General features: G+C 37.5%; 1 protein-coding gene across 3 annotated transcripts in view; it reads left to right on the forward strand.

Moving 5' to 3' along the window:
* Nucleotides 1-16,146, forward strand: part of LATS1 (large tumor suppressor kinase 1) — a 46,908-nt gene that overhangs the window by 13,765 nt on the left and 16,997 nt on the right. The window contains exon 2 of one of the 3 annotated variants that reach the window (XM_023729144.1): nt 5,138-5,196. The exons of the other annotated variants lie outside the window; for them this stretch is intronic. The gene's annotated coding sequence lies outside the window, so the exon portion shown is untranslated. The remainder of the gene's footprint in view (nt 1-5,137; nt 5,197-16,146) is intronic. 3 annotated transcript variants of the gene reach the window in all.

The raw sequence follows: 16,146 nt of genomic DNA on the forward strand, positions 1-16,146 counted from the left end.
GGCTCTTATTTCTCTAGGGTATATTGCTAGGAGTGGGATTGTTGGATCATATGGTATTTCTATTTCTGGCTTTCTAAGGAAGCACCATATCATTTTCAAAATGGTTGTACCATTTTGCCTTCCCAGCAGCAGTGCATAAGAGTTCCATCTCCTCGCAGCCTCTCCAACATTTGTTATTTTTGTTTTTTTGATTCCTGCCAGTAATGCTGGGGGTGAGATGGTATCTCATTGTGGTCTTCATTTGCATTTTTCTCATGGCTGGTGATCGTGAGCATTTCCTCATGTGTCTGTTGCCCACTTGAATGTCTTCTTTGGTGAAATGTCTGTTCATTTCTTTTGCCCATTTTTTAATTGAATTATTTGTCTTTTTGTGGTAGAGGTATTGAGTTTTCCCATAGATTTTCAATATTAGACCTTTGTCGGATTTGTAATAGCCAAATTTTTTTTCTCAGCCTGTAGGTTCTCTTTTTACTCTTTGGTGAAGTCTTTTGATGAGCATTAGTGTTTAATTTTTAGAAGATCCCAGTTGTGTAGCTTCTGGAATTTGTGTGTTGTTAGTTATGGTTTGTATCCTGTTAATGCCGTGTATAAGGGCCTCTAGCGTTGTGGATCACCTTTCTTTGGAATGGGCACAAATTTTGATCTCTTCCAGTCAGTTGGCCAGGTAACTGCCTTCCAGATTTCTTGGCATAGACGAGTGAGTCCCTCCAGCATTGCATCCGTTTGTTGAAACCTCGCCATTGGTATTCCATCAATTCTGGAGCCTTGTATTTCACTAGTATGTTTGGTGCAGCTTGGACTTCTTCCTTCAGTACCATCGGTTCTTGATCATATCCTACCTCCTAAAATGGTTGAACGATGACCAGTTCTTTTCGGTACGTTGTCTTTATGTGTTCTTTCCATCTTCTCTTGATGTTTCTTGCATCGTTCAACATTTTGCCCATAGAATCCTTCAGTATTGCAACTCAAGGCTTGAACTTTTTCTTCAGTTCTTTCAGCTTTAGAATTACCAAATGTGTTCTTCCCTTTTGGTTTTCTAACCCAAGTTTTTACACATTTTAAGACTTTACTTTGTCTTCTTGAGCCGCCTTTTGAAATCTTCTTTTCAGCTCTTCTGCTTTATCATTTCTTGCATTTGCTTTAGCTACTCTATGTTCAAGGGCAAGTTTCAGAGTCTCTTCTTTCCTTTGGTCTTTTCTTTCTTTCCTGTTTTTTTTCCCCCCTGAATTTTACTTATTTTGTGGTTGTTGAGAATATACACAGCAAAACATACACCAGTTCAACCATTTCTGCATGTACAATTTAGTGACGTTGCTTACATTCTTTAAGTTATGTAACCATTCTCACCATAGTTGTTCTTCCCTCGTTAACATAAACTCACTGCCCCGAGATTCCTATCTAACCTTTCCAATTTGACCCCACATAGATAGTTCTTAAAAGATTGTAATGCTCAAGGCAGACCTTTCTTACGAGGTAAGCTAAACTATTGTTTGGTTTTAAGAAGACTTCAGGGGATATTTTTGGTTTAAGGTTTAAAGATTATCTCAGGGCAATAGTTTCAGGGGTTCCATGGCTCCAGAATGTCTGGAATTTGTGATAATTTGAAATCTGTTTGGCATTTTCCCCCTTTTGATCAGGATTCTTCTATGGAATCTTTGACCAAAATGTTCAGTAATGGTAGCTGGGCACTGTCCAGTTCTGGTCATGGCAAAGGAGGTGGTTATTAATGGAAGTTATTAGCTACACATTCCATATCCTCTTTCTATTCCTGACTCTCCTCCTTCCTCTGTTACTCCAGGTGAATAGAGACCAGTTGTTGTGCCTTGGATGGCCACTCGCGAGCTTTTAAGACCCCAGGGATCACTCAGTGAATGAGGAGGTAGAACAGGAGCACTGAACATATTGTTAGGCCAGTTAACTGGGATGTCCCGTGAAACTATGACTCCAAACCAGGGAACCAAATCCCATGAGGTGTTTGGTTGTACATAAGCAGCCTCAGCAGCTACTGTTTTATTATTGTTGTTGTGAATATATTTGTCACACTACTTTTGCCAGTTCAGCTTTTTACAGGTGTACAACTTATTGACAGCAATAATGTTAATCAACTGTGCAACCCTACCTTTAATCAATCCATTTTTTCCATCACCTTCACTGAAACTCAGTACTCCATAACCTCCTTCCCAACCCCCGTAACCACTAATAAACTTTGATCTCCATATATTTGCCTATTCTTGTGTTTTTATATAAGTGAGGTCACGCAATGTTTGTCCTTTTGTGACTGGCTTATTTCACTCAGCATAATAATGTCTTGAAGCCCCATCTGTATTGTAGCATGTGTCAGTACTTCATTTCTCCTACTGGCTGAGTAGTATTCCATTGTATATAAGTACCACATTTTGTTTATCCATTCATCTGTTGATGGGCATGTAAGTTGTTTCCACCTTTGGCCTATTATGAATATTGCCGCAGTGAACATTGGTGTACAAGTCTGTTTTTGAGTCTCTGCTTTTAAGTCTTTTGGGTATATACCTAGTATATCTATCTATCTATCTGTATATACCTAGGGTATATACCTTGGGTATATACCTGGGATTGCTAGGTCGTATGGTAGTTCTATTTTTAGCTTTTTGAGGAACCACCACACTGTTTTCCACAATAGTTGTACTGTTTTGCATTCCCAACAAGGGTCCCAATTTCCCCACATCCTTGCCAACATATGTTATTTTCTCTGTGTGTGTGTTTTATCTAAGCCGTCTTAGTGGGAGTGAAATGGTATGTCACTGTGGTTTTGATTTGTGTCTTTCTGGTGGCTAATGATGCTGAGCATTTTTTTAATGTATTTGGTGGCCATTTGAATGTCCTCTTTGATGAAATGTCTATTCAAGTCATTTGCCCATTTTATGATTGAGTTATTTGTCTTTTTGTGATAAGTTGTCGAAGTTTTATATAAATTCTGGTTATTAGGTTATTGTCGGACATATGGTTTCCCAAGACAGCTTCCCTGTCTGTAGCTTGTCTTTTCATTTTTTTGATAGTCTTTTGATGAACAAAAGTTTTTAATTTTTATGTGGTCCCATGTATTTATTTTGTCTTTTGCTGTTTGTGCTTTTGTTATTATATTAGATAATCCATTGTTGAAAGCTAGGCCTGACAACATTCTAGGAATTTTATGGTTTTACTTTGCACACTTAGGTCCTTAATCCATTTTGACTTTGTTCTTGTGTATGGTATGAAGCATGGATTCTGTTTCATTTTTCTGCATGTCAAAATCCAATTTTCCCAGCACCATTTATTGAAGAGACTCTTGTTTCCTCATTGAATGGACTTAGCACCCTTGTCAAAAATCAGTTGACCATAAATATGTGGGTTTATTTTTGGACTCTCAATTCTATTCCATTGATCTATGTGTCTGTTGTTACAGCAGTACCAGACTGTTTTGATGACTGTAGCTGTATAGTATGTTTTAAAATCAGAAAGTGTGAGTCCTCCTACTTTGTTCTCTTTCAACATTTTTTAAGCTACTCAGGACCTCTTGCCATTCCATGTAGAGTTGAAGATTGTTTTTTCTATTTCTGTAAAGAAGATTTTTGGTATTTTGATTAGGATTCTGTTGAATCTATAGATTGCTTTTGATAGTACTGATATCTTAACAATATAAAGTCTTTCAATCCATGAACATGGAATATCTTTCCATTTGTTTAATCTCTTTCAGCAGTGTTTTACAGTTTTCGTTGTGTAAGTCTTTCACGTCCGTGGTTATATTTATTCCTAGTTCCTTTATTCTCTTAGATACTATTGTAAATGAAATTGTTTCCCTTATTTCCCTTTCAGATTTCTTATTGCTGGTGTATAGAAATCCAGCTGATTTTTGTTTGTTGACCTTGTACCCTGCAGCTTTGCTAAATTCCTCTATTAGCTCTAGAAGTTTTCTTGTGGGCCCTTTGGGTTTTTCTAATATATAGGATCATATCATCCACGAATATAGATAATTTTACTTCTTTTTTCCAATCTGGATACTTTTTATTTCTTTTTCATGTCTTTCTGCTCTGGCTAGGACTTCTGATGCAATATTGAATAGAATTGGTGAGAGCGGGCATCCTTGTCTGGTTCCCAGTTTCAAGAGGAAAGCTCTCAGTCTTTCTCCATTAAGTATAATGTTGGCTGTTAGCTTTTCCTATATGCCCTGAATCATATTGAGGAATTGCCCTTCTATTCCGATCTTCTTTAGAGTCTTCATCAAGAAAGGATGTTGTATTTTGTCAAATGCTTTTTCTGCATCCATAGGGGTGGTCATATGGCTCTTTTCATTTGTTTAATTGTTGTAGTGTATTACGTTGATTGATTTTCTAATGTTGAACTATCCCTGCATTGCTGGAATAAATCCCATTTGGTCATGGTGTATAACTCTTTTAATATGCTGTTAGATTCTGTTCACTAGTATTTTGTTGATGATTTTTGCATCTGTATTTGTAAGAGATATTGGCCTGTAGTTTTCTTGTGGTGTCTTTGTCTGATTTGGGTATCAGGGTTATGTTTGCTTCATAGAATGGATTGGGGGTATTCCTTCTTTCTCTATCTTTTGGAAGAGTTTAAACAGTGTTAGTGTCAGTTCTTCTCTAAATGTTTGGTAGAATTCCCCAGTGAAGCCATGTGGTCCAGAAATTGGAGATTTTTGATCACTGATTTGATCTCTTCACTTGTTAATGGGTCTGTTAAGACTTGCTATTTCCTCTTGAGTCAGTTTGGGTTGGTTGTATGCTTCTAAGAATTTGTCCATTTCGTCTAGGTTCTCCAGTTTGTTGCCATTCAGTTGTTGATAATATTCTGTCATAATTCTCTTTATTTCTATCTGGTTAGTTGTAACATCCCCTCATTCATTTTCTGTTTTGGTTATTTGCATCTTTTCTTTGTCAGTCTAGCTAAAAGTTTGTTAATTTTACTGATCTTTTCAAAGGACCAGCATCTAGTTTTATTGATTTTCTCTATTTTTCTGTTTTTGGTTTTATTTATTTCTGCTCTGATCTTTGTGAATTTCCTTTATTCAGGTAGATTTAGGCTTAGTTTGCCCTTCTCTTTCTAGTTCCTGGAGTAGTTGAGTTAGGCTCTTAATTGAGATATTTCTTCTCTTTTTATGTAGGCATGTATTGCTGTGAGTTTCCCTCTGACCACTGTCTTCACTGCATCCCCTAAGTTTTGGTATGTTGTGCTTTCATTTTCATTTTACTCTAAAAAATTTACGATATCTCTTGAGTTCTTACTTGACCCATTGGTAGTTGAATAGTGTGTTGTTTAATTTCCATATGTTTCTGTATTTTCCAGGTTTTTTTTCTGTTATTATTGATTTTTAGGTTCACTTCGTTGTGGTCAGAGAAAATATTTTGTATGATTTTAACCTTTTAAAATTTATCAAGACTTGCTTTGTGACCTAAAATGTAGTCTATCCTGGAGAATGATCCATGTGCACTGAAGTAGAACATATATTGTGCTGTTTTGGGTGGAGTATTCTGTATATGTCTGTTAAGTCTAGTTAGTTTATAGTGTCATTCAGGTCCTCTGTTTCCTTGTTGATCTTCTTTCTAGATGTTCTGTCCAGTATTAAAAGTGGTATATTGAAGTCTGTTGAAGTACTATGATTGTAGTACTATTTATTTCTCTCTTCAATTCTGTGTTTGATTTATATAATTTAGGTGCCCCGATGGTGGGTACATATATATTTATGATTGTTAAAACTTCTTAATTAATTGACCCTTTTATGACTATAAACTGTCCATCTTTAGCTCTTCTGATAGATTTTGTGTTCATGTCTACTATGTCTGATATTAAGATTGTTACCCCAGCTCTCTTTTAGTTATTATTTGCATGGAATATTTTTTTCCATCCTTCCACTTTCAGCCTATTTGTGTTCTCAGGTTTAAGATGTGTCTCTTGTAAACAGTGTATACTTGAATTGTGTTTTTTAATCCATTTTGCAACTCTCTGCCTTTTGATTGGAGCACTTAGTCCATTTACATTCAGTGTAATTACTGTTAAGAAATGACTTCTGCCATTTGTTATTTGTTTTTTGTGTGTCTTAAGCCTTCTTTGCCCTTTAGTACTGCTTGCTTTTGTGTTTTTTTGGTTGATTTTAGTGAGCCATTTTGGTTCCCTTCTTCTTTCCTTTTGTCTGTGTTCTTTTATATATTTTCTTAGTGGTTACCATGAATATTACATTTAAGAGCTTGTATTTATAACATTCTACAGTAAGTTGGTACCAAGTTCAGTAACATACAAGAAATTCTATATCTATACCATTCCTCTTCCCCCCCTTTTGTTGTTGTTATCACTAATTATGTCTTTATATTTGATGTGCCCTATAACATGATATTATTTTTGCCTTTTATATGTTTATTATTTAAAAATATGGAGGACAAAACATTTAGAGTTATCAAGCATAAATACATTATTACTAGCCCTTTTATACTTGTCCATGCAGTTGCTTTTATTAGGGATCTTTCTTTTTATCTATAGCTTTGAATTACTTTCTGGCGTCTTTTCCCTTCCATCTACAGAACTCCCATTAGTATTTTTTTGTAGGGCTGATCTGATGGATATGTACTCTCACAGCTTCTGTTTGCCTGGGAATATTTTAATTTCACCCTCATTCTTGAAGGATAGTTTCGCTGAGTATAGTATTCTTGGTTGACTGTTCTTTTCTTTCAGCATTTTAAATATATCATTCTGTTGCATTCTATTCTCCAATGTTTCTGAGGAAAGATCCACACTTAATCTTATTGGGGAATCCTTTGTATGTGACTGTTTGCTTCTCACAGCTTTCAAGATTCTCTCTTCATCTTTAATTTTTTTTTTAAATGATACTTTAGATGAAGGTTTACAGAACTAGCTTCTCATTAAACAGTGCACATATTGTTTTATGACATTGATTAATCTCCATCTTTTAATTTTTCGGAGCGTAACTATGATGTGTCTTGGTGTAGATTTCTTTGGGTTTATTCTGCTTGGGGTTATTTGAGCTTCTTGGATTTGTAGATTCATAGTGGCACAGTGGTGAGAACTCAGGCTGCTAACCAAAAGGTCAGCAGTTTGAATCTACCAGCCACTTCTTGGAAACCCTATGGGGCAATTCTGCTCTGTCCTGTAGGGTCACTGTGAATTGGAATCAACTCTACAGTGGTGGGTTTGGTCCTTTGTTAGATTGGGGAAATATTCTGTCATTATTTCTTCAAATATTCTTTCTGCCCCTTCTCTTTCTCTCTCATCTCATTTTGGAATTCCTATGATGCGTATATTAGGTCTCTTGTCCAAAAGGAGCCCTGGTGGCACAGTGGTTAAAGTGCTCAACTGCTAACCGAAAGGTCTGTGGTTCAGACCCACCAGCAGTAGCAGCACAGTGGCAGTCTGCTTCTGTAAAGATACACAGCCTTGGAAACATTCTACCCTGTCCTATAGGTTAGGGTTGCTATGAGTCGAAATCGACTCGATGGCAGTAGGTTTGGTTTTTTGGGGTTGTTGTCCCATAATTCCATTAAACTGTGCTCAGCCTTCTTAAGTCTCTGTTCTTGTTGCTCTTAAGCATCTGTAATTTTAACTATTTTGTCCTTGAATTCACTAATTCCTTCTTCTGCTTGATTAAATGTGTTGGTAAGTCTTTCTGTTTCTCATTTTAGTTATTGTCCCTTTCAATTGCAGTGTCACTTTTTTAAGATCCTCATTTTGTTCTTCCATTATTTTCCTTGTTTCTTTTAGCTCTTCGTCTGTGTTTTCCCTTAGTTCTTTAATTATGTTTAATGTTGTTGTATTATTATATTCTTCTATTTTTTTCATTATTTGAACATTCCTAGATGCGCTTTCATTTCTTTTGTCATATTCATTTGGGTGGACCATTGTTTCTCTGTTCTTTGTCTTGTAATTTTTTGTTGGAGCGTTGGAATTTTTGAGGGTGTTACCCTTTCCCAGTTTTCCCCAGTATTTGATGTTTTTACCCACTCTGCTTTCTGCAAGAAACTGTTAGGTGGACAGAGCTTTCAGCCTTTGCTTACTGTTTACTCTCCCTCTCTGTGATAGCTCCTTCTCCTTCTTTGGTTTAATTGGGATTTGAAAGTTCCATCTTGTTGTTCAACTTTCAGTCTCTCTCAGACACACCACAGAACACGCTGTGGTCAGTCTGTCCTCCAGTGAGAACCACCACTCAGGCAAGATATTGTATACTAATCAGTCTGCCCACCAGAGGGCTCAGTCCCTGCTCCCTGGTTATTACTCCCTTCCCGTCTCTGTTTCTGCAATCACGTTTTTAATTGGAAAACCCATACTCAGCGAGCCTCCTTTGGGGCAAGATGTTGGCCCTTCGATTTGCCTGAGATTTCTTTACTTGCTCTGTGGGGTCTGCATATATATGAGCTGGCATTCAGGGGAAGCACAGGCCAGCTTTCCTCTGTTTTAGGAGGAGAGGCTGGCATTCCCCAGAGGGACCTCCAGTCATGGCTGGGCCATGATTCTTAGTGGTTTGGCAGTTATGTAATGATGTAGTTTGGCTGTTATATAGTGATGAAGTCGTCCTCCATTTTGTGATCTGATGTAGTCATCTCCATTTCCGGCACTGTATTTGATTTGATTTCTGTGTATTCCATCTGATGAGGTCCATGTGTGTAGTTGCCGTTTATTTGTTGAAAAATGGTATTTCAAATGAATAGGTCATTGGTCTTGCAAAATTCTATCATGTGATCTCTGACATTGTTTCTATCACCAAGGCCATATTTTCCAACTATTGATCTTTCTTATTTGTTTCCAACTTTTGTATTTCAATCACCAGTAATTATCAATGCATCTTGATTGCATGTTTGATCAGTTTCAGACTGCAGAAGTTGGTAAAAATCATCTTTGGCCTTAGTGCATGGTTTGTAAATTTGAATATAGTCATATTAACTGGCCTTCCTTGTAACCGTATGGATATTATCCTATTGCTGACAGTGCTGAACTTCAGGATAGATCTTGAAATGTTCTTTTATACTTCAGTGCTCTGAAAATACCGAATTTGCATCAGAAAGTAGAGGGGGGATGGCGAGGAAGAAGGGGTTGTCACTGGAGGTTCTCCAGAGCAGTCTCTTCCTAATCCCTTAACCAAAAGACAAAGAATAAAGAAACAGCCAAATCATTGATGTTTCCGTTTTATATATTTCCAGGGAGAGAGAATTTATAAAAACCACATGGCTGTAAGTCTTGATAATTCTACAATATGGATGGAGCTTGAAGACATTATGCTGAGTGAAATGAGTCAGTCACAGAAAGACAAATATTGTATGACTTCACTTATATAAAAAGACAAGAAAGGGAGAATGTATAGAGACCAAAGTTTATTACTGATTACCAGGGCGGAGGGAGGATTAATGGTGATGGAAAAATTACATTAATTAAGGGTAGGGTTGCATATCTGATTATTGTAATTGCTGTCAATAAGTTGTACACCTGTAAAAAGTTGAATTGGCAAAAGTGTGCCAGGTAAATTTACAACAGTGACAAAAAAGAATAGCTACTGAGGTTGCTTATGTACATCTAAATGATAGTTGGTCTCTATTTGCCTGGAGCAACAGAGGAAGAAGGAATGTCAGGAGTAGGATGAGGTTATGGATAAACCAAAACCAAACCTGTTGCCTTCAAATCAATTCTGACCCATAGCGACCCTAGAGGACAGAGTAGAACTGCCCCATAGGGTTTCCAAGGAGCAGCTGGTGGGTTTCAACTCTTGACCTTTTGGTTAGCAGCTGTTTCACTTAACCACTGTGCCACCAGGGCTCATGGCTAGTTGCCTCCATTAATAAAACTGCCTCCTTTGCCATAAGATCAGAAGAAATGGATGGTGCCTGGCTACCATTACTGAACATTTTGATCAAAGATTCTATAGAAGAATCTTGATCAAAAGGGGGAACATGTAGAACAGAATTTGAAATCCTCATGGACTCCAGACTTTCTGGAGCCAAGGGAGTTGGCCAAACCCCTGAAACTATTGCCCTGAGATAATCTTTAAACCTTAAACTAAAAATACCCCCGAAGTCTTCTTAAAACCAAATAATACTTTAGATAACTAGTGAAAAATGTCTGCTTTGAGCATTATGCTATTTTAAGAACTATCTACATGGGATCAAAGTGACAACAGCAACTTGAAAGATTAGCTAGGAACCTTACGGGGCATTGAGTTTATGTTAATAAGGGAGGGACAACTCAGAAAAGAAGGGTGAGAATGGTTGCACAAGAATGTAATCAGTGTCACTGCATTCTACATGTAGAAACGGTTGAATTGGTGTATGTTTTGCTATGTAAGTTCTCAATAACAACAACAAAATAAAATTTAAAATTAAAAAAAAAAAAATCATATGGCAACAAAGGCCCTACAGTGGTAATGTGTTATGTCAGATAAGTCACTTCAGTACATAAGTAGGTATGGAGCTCTTAGTATGAATGAACCCATCAAGGAGGATAGTCATACCAGACCTGATTCATACCTTTAAAGAACTTAAAAATTATTTCTAACAAAGGTATTTTTAAGAACTCTAAGGCATTGGTCAATGCCCTATTCTTCGTCTCTTGGCAGTAATAACAGTAATTGGCTTTGCATAGCAAAGATATGTCAGCTTTATTACAATCACACATTTCAAAACTGTCACTTTATAACATTTAATAACTCCTTAAGCAAGGTTAGGAGCCCTGGTGGCACAATGGTTAAGTGCTTAACTGGTAACTGAGAAGCCGGTGGACTGCTAACTGAGAAGCCGGTGGTTTGAATCCCCCGGTGACTCTATGGGAGGAAGATGTGGCAGCTGACTTCCTGGAAGATCGACAGCTTTGGAAACCATATGAGGCAGTTCTATTCTGTCCTATAGGACTGCTATGAGTCAGAATCAACTTGATGGCAGTGGGTTTGGTTTTTTGATTAAGCAAGGTTGCTTTACTTGAAGCATTTAGACATTTATTGATCCTCATTTATACAAATATTAAAGGTATGGTATTATTTACATAAAGAAAAAAAATCCTCACAACTGGACCAGTAAGCAGCATCATGATAAACAGAGAAAATACTGAAGTTGTCAGGGATTGCGTTTTACTTGGATCCACACTCAACGCCTATGGAAGCAACAGTTGAAAAATCAAATGACGTATTGCATTGGTCATATCTGCTGTAAAAGACCTCTTTAAAGTGTTAAAAAGCAAAGATACCACTTTAAGGACTATGGTGCACCTGACACAAGCTGTGGTATTTTCAGTTGCCTCTATGCATGCAAAAGCTGGACAATGAATAAGGAAGACCAAAGAAGAATCAATGACTTTGAATTATGGTGTTGGCAAAGAATACTGGATATATCCTGGACTGCCAGAACAACGAACAAGTCTGTTTTGGAAGAAAGACAGCCGGAATGCTCCTTGGAAGTGAGGATGGCAAGACTTCATCTCACATACTTTGGACATGTTATCAGGAGGGACCAGTCCTGGAGAAGAACATTATGCTTGGTAAGGTAGAGGGTCAGCCAAAAAGAGGAAGACCCTAGATGAGATGCATTGACACAGTGGCTGCAACAGTGGGCTCGGACATAGCAACGATTGTGAGAATAGCACAGGACTGGGCATTGTTTTGTTCTGTTGTACCTAGGGTCACTATGAGTTAGAGCCAACTCGACGGCACATAATGATAACAACAATTATTTATCCTCATGGTGATATAAACAATACGTCAATCTGTTGACGTATTGATCCTAAGTTGGTACTTCAGAATTCTTACCCAGCTTCACTTCATTCTTTTTATCATTTCATAAGCCCTGTTCTGTTCCTTTAAGTATGGCAAGTATAAGGCAGTTAGCTTTTTATTTTTTTTACTCTAAAATTCAAAGCTCAGCTAGTTCAAGATTATTTTCCCATAGAACTAAATGTTAAGTAGGACTGGTGCATTCTTTGGGCACACAGATTTCAGTCACTGGAGTATATTTTTGCTTATAAGCATGATAAACAAAAGCATAGTAATGTGGACATAATATTTTCTTATCACACAGGGCTTCTAAAGTTATCGATTTAAGGGTGCTTTTCATTTACACTGGCACTAACACACTCACTTAATGAACTCTTGGGTGACATTGTTAGAGATATAAAAATATTTTAAAATAGCAATGAATATTAAAAAATAAAAGCCAGCATAAAAATCACCAAAATCACTGGCTGAAATTCCAATGCATCTAATAAGAATATAGGCTCCTATAATATGAAAACGTATAGTGAGTGCCAATTGTCTTACCAAGTGAAGTGACACTGTCATGTGGTAGTAGCATACAGACCGTCACAGTTCACTTGACTTTACCAGTTTTAAAATTAAGCACTCCCCAGTGAATTTTAGTTTTGAGTGATTTGTATTTTAAAATTTGTACATGAAGTAAGACTTACTAATTTATTTGTATTTCACTATTTTAAATTTGCAAAATTTCGTTGCCATAAAATGTGACCACACTTTACTTTTGTATAAGCTGGGGATTGAGTTTGGTTGTTTTAAACAAAAATGTAAATAATAATGCTTTAAACAAGGTAGTGATTCAGTTTATATAGCTAGCATTGTTTTAGCCTCTTAAAGATGCCAGAGCATAGGACTCTTAAGATTCTCTTAAATTTTCCTTCTTGTTAGCAAGATGAAGTAGTACAGGTACCATATCCGTTGTCTAGGAAACAGGAGATAGGAAGAAGCGGCACCTAAATCAGGGATAGCAAAATTCTTCCAGAAACCCTTGCCTTATGTCTCATTAGTCAAAACTATCATGTGATCACTATAGCTATAAAGAAAACTGTTTTCAACAAAATCAGTAACTTTTTCCAAGAAAGGGAGAGTGAATCGTAGGTAGATAACAAGTCTGCACAACCTTTCTTTGGTTGGTCTCACAGTCATTTCACAAAAGTAGATCGTTTGTCTCTTCACCCATCATTCTTATAAGCCATTTCTCTCTTTTTTTTTTTCCTTTGTAATTTTTTTATCGTGGTAAAATACAACAAAAAATTTGCCATTTTAACCATTTTTAAGTGTACAATTCAGTCATATAAATTAACATTCACCATGTTGTGCAGCCATCACCACTGTATTTCCAAAAGTTTTTCATCATCCCAAACCAGAACTTAGTACCCCTTAAGCAATAATCCCCACTCCCCCACCACCACCACCTCCTGGTAACCACTAACAAACTTCTGTTTCTATGTATTTCCCTATTCTAGATATTTAATGTAAGTGGGAACATACAATATTTGTCCTTTTGTGTCTGACTTATTTCACTCAGCATAATGTTTTCTAAGTTGATCCATGTTGTAGCATCTATTAGAACTTCTTTTCTGTTTATGGCTGAATAGTAATACTCCATTGTATGTATATATCATATTTTGTTTATGCGTTCATCTGTTAATGGAAATTTGGATTATTTCTACCTTTTGGCTATTGTGAATATTGCTGCAGTGAATGTTGGTGTACAAGTATCTGTTTGAATCCCTGCTTTCAATTCTTTGGGTGTATACCTAGGAGTGGAACTGCTGGGTCCTGTGGTAGTTCTGGAGGTTCTGGTGGCACAGCGCTTAAGAGCTCAGGCTGCTAACCAACAGCTCAGCAGTTTGAATCCACCAGCCTCTCCTTGGAAACCCTGTGGGGCAGTTCTAGTCATCCACGAGTCAGAATTGACTCAGTGGGAACGGGTTTTGGTTTTGGTTTATGGTAATTCTTGGGTTTGACTTTCTGAGGAACCGCCAAACTGTTGTCCATAGGGCGGCACCATTTTACATTCCCATCAGCAGTGCAGGAGGGTTCCAGTTTCTTCACATCCCCAACACTCATTTTTCTGTTTTTTTCTGGTAATAGTCATCCTAGTGGGGATGGAGTGGTGTCTCATGATTTTGATTTGCGTTTCCCTAATGACTTATGAAGGAGTCCTGGTAGCACAGTGGTTAAAGCACTTGGCTGCTGACCTGGCTGCTAACCGAAAGGTTGGCAGTTCAAACCCACTAGTGGCTCTGTGGGAGAAAAGACCTGGCAATCTGTTCCCATAAAGATTACAGCCTAGGAAACCCTATGGAGCAGTTCTGCTCTGTCCTATAGGGTTGCTATAAGTCAGAATCGACTTGCTGGCACACGACAACAAGAGCAGTGTCTAATGAGCATCTTCATGTGCTTATTGGCCGTTTGTAGATCTTCTTTGGAGAAGTATCTAATCCAGTCCTTTGCCCGTTTTTTAATTGGGTTGTTTGTCTTGCCATTTCTCATTTTAAAATAATGTTTGAAATACTAAATCGTCTAGTGCAAGTAAGTAGCTGCCTCTGTCTTTTTTTATAATATTTTCTTGTGTTTTGGAGTCCTGGTGGCACAGTGGTTAAGAGCTTAGGCTGCTAACTAAAATTTCAGCAATTTGAATCCACCTTGGAAACCCTATGGGGCAGTTCTACTCTGTTCTGTAGGGTTGCTATGAGTCAGAATCGACTCAATGACAATGGGTTTGGTTTTGGTTATTGTGTTTTAGGTGAAAGTTTACACAGCAAATTAGGTTTTCATTTAACAATCTCTGTATAAATTGTTTTGTGACACTGGTTACATTTTTCAAATGTGTCAGCATTCTCATTATTCCCATTCTGTTTGTTCTGTTTCCATTGATCTAACTTCTCTGCCCCTCCTTACCTTCTCTGCTTTGCTTTAGGGTAAATGTTGACTCTTTGGTCTCATGTAGTTTATTATTTAAGGGACCACAGTTCTCATGGGTGATATTGTTTATTCTATAAGCCAATCTATTATTTGGATGAAAGGTGACCTCTGAGAGTGGCTTCAGTTTTAAATTCAAAGGGTATCTCAAGACTATAGTCTCAGGGGTTTGTTTAGTCTCTGTCTAGTTAAGTCTGGCCTTTTTTAAGGTATTTTTGTTCTGTATTTTTCTACCATTCTATGTGGGACCTATTGTGTCCCTGATCATAATGGTCAGTAGTGGTAGCTTGCACCACCTAGTTCTGGTCTCAGGTTAGATGAGGCCATTGTTCGTGTGGGCTGTTAGTCCTGTGGAGTAGTTTCTTTGAGTCTTTGGTTTTCTTCATTCTCTTTTGTTCCAGATGAGTAGAGACCAATTGTTGTATCTTAGGTGGCTGCTTGCTAGCTTTTTTTTTTCTTTTAAATTATGCTTTAAATGAAAGTTTACAGTTGAAGTTATTTTCTCATACAAAAATTTATACACACATTGTTATGTGACCCTAGTTGCTCTCCCTATAATGTGACAGCACACTCCTCCTTTCCACCCCAGATTTCCCATGTCCATTCAACCAGCCCCTGTCCCTTTTTGCCTTCTCATCTAGCCTCACAAGCTTTTAAGACCCCAGACACTACTCACCAAACTAGGATGTAGAACATTATCTTTATGAACTATGTTTTGCCAGTTGACCGAGTTGTCACACTAGACTATGGTCCCAAGCCCTTTAACCCAGTAAACCAATTCTGTGAGGTGTTTGGTTATGTCTAGGAAGTTTCCGTAACTGTGCCCCCATGTGCTTTATTATATATATGAATATATATGCTACCTAGGTATGCTAGCTAAGATGGTCGTTAGTCACTGTCGTCGTTGTCATTATGTACCATTGAGTCAATTCTGATGGATAACGACCCTATAGGACAGAGTGGAACTGCCCGATAGGGTTTCCTAGGCTGTAATCTTTACAGGAGCATATATATTCTTGTAAAATGCATGTCAATATATTTTCCCCATGACACTTTATAATGTAGGTCTCCATATAACATTTCCCCGTGACACTATATATGTGTCTTCATATGACATAAAGGACAAGGAATAGGACATCAGGACAACAAACGTTGATCTCCAGACACTGTGCTTGTGTGCTTTATGAGTTTATTACAGATGAAGAAACTGAGGCTCTGAAATGGTAAATAACTTGTCAGAGGTCTTACAGTGTTAAAGTGGAGGAGGTGGAATTCAAACCCAGATCTGTCTGACTCCACATCCTCTGCTTTTTCCATTACTCCACCTAGCGCCATGAATTCATCATCACATAATCATATATTGTCTAAGTATTTTTCTTCTACCATTTGTCCTATATTTGTGTCCCTGTAAATACAGTTCTCTGAAAATGTAAGCTCTAAGAGGATAGGAACCA

Source organism: Trichechus manatus, unplaced genomic scaffold (genome assembly GCF_000243295.1).
Source record: "Trichechus manatus latirostris isolate Lorelei unplaced genomic scaffold, TriManLat1.0 scaffold00002, whole genome shotgun sequence".
NCBI classification, from domain to species: Eukaryota; Metazoa; Chordata; class Mammalia; order Sirenia; family Trichechidae; genus Trichechus; species Trichechus manatus.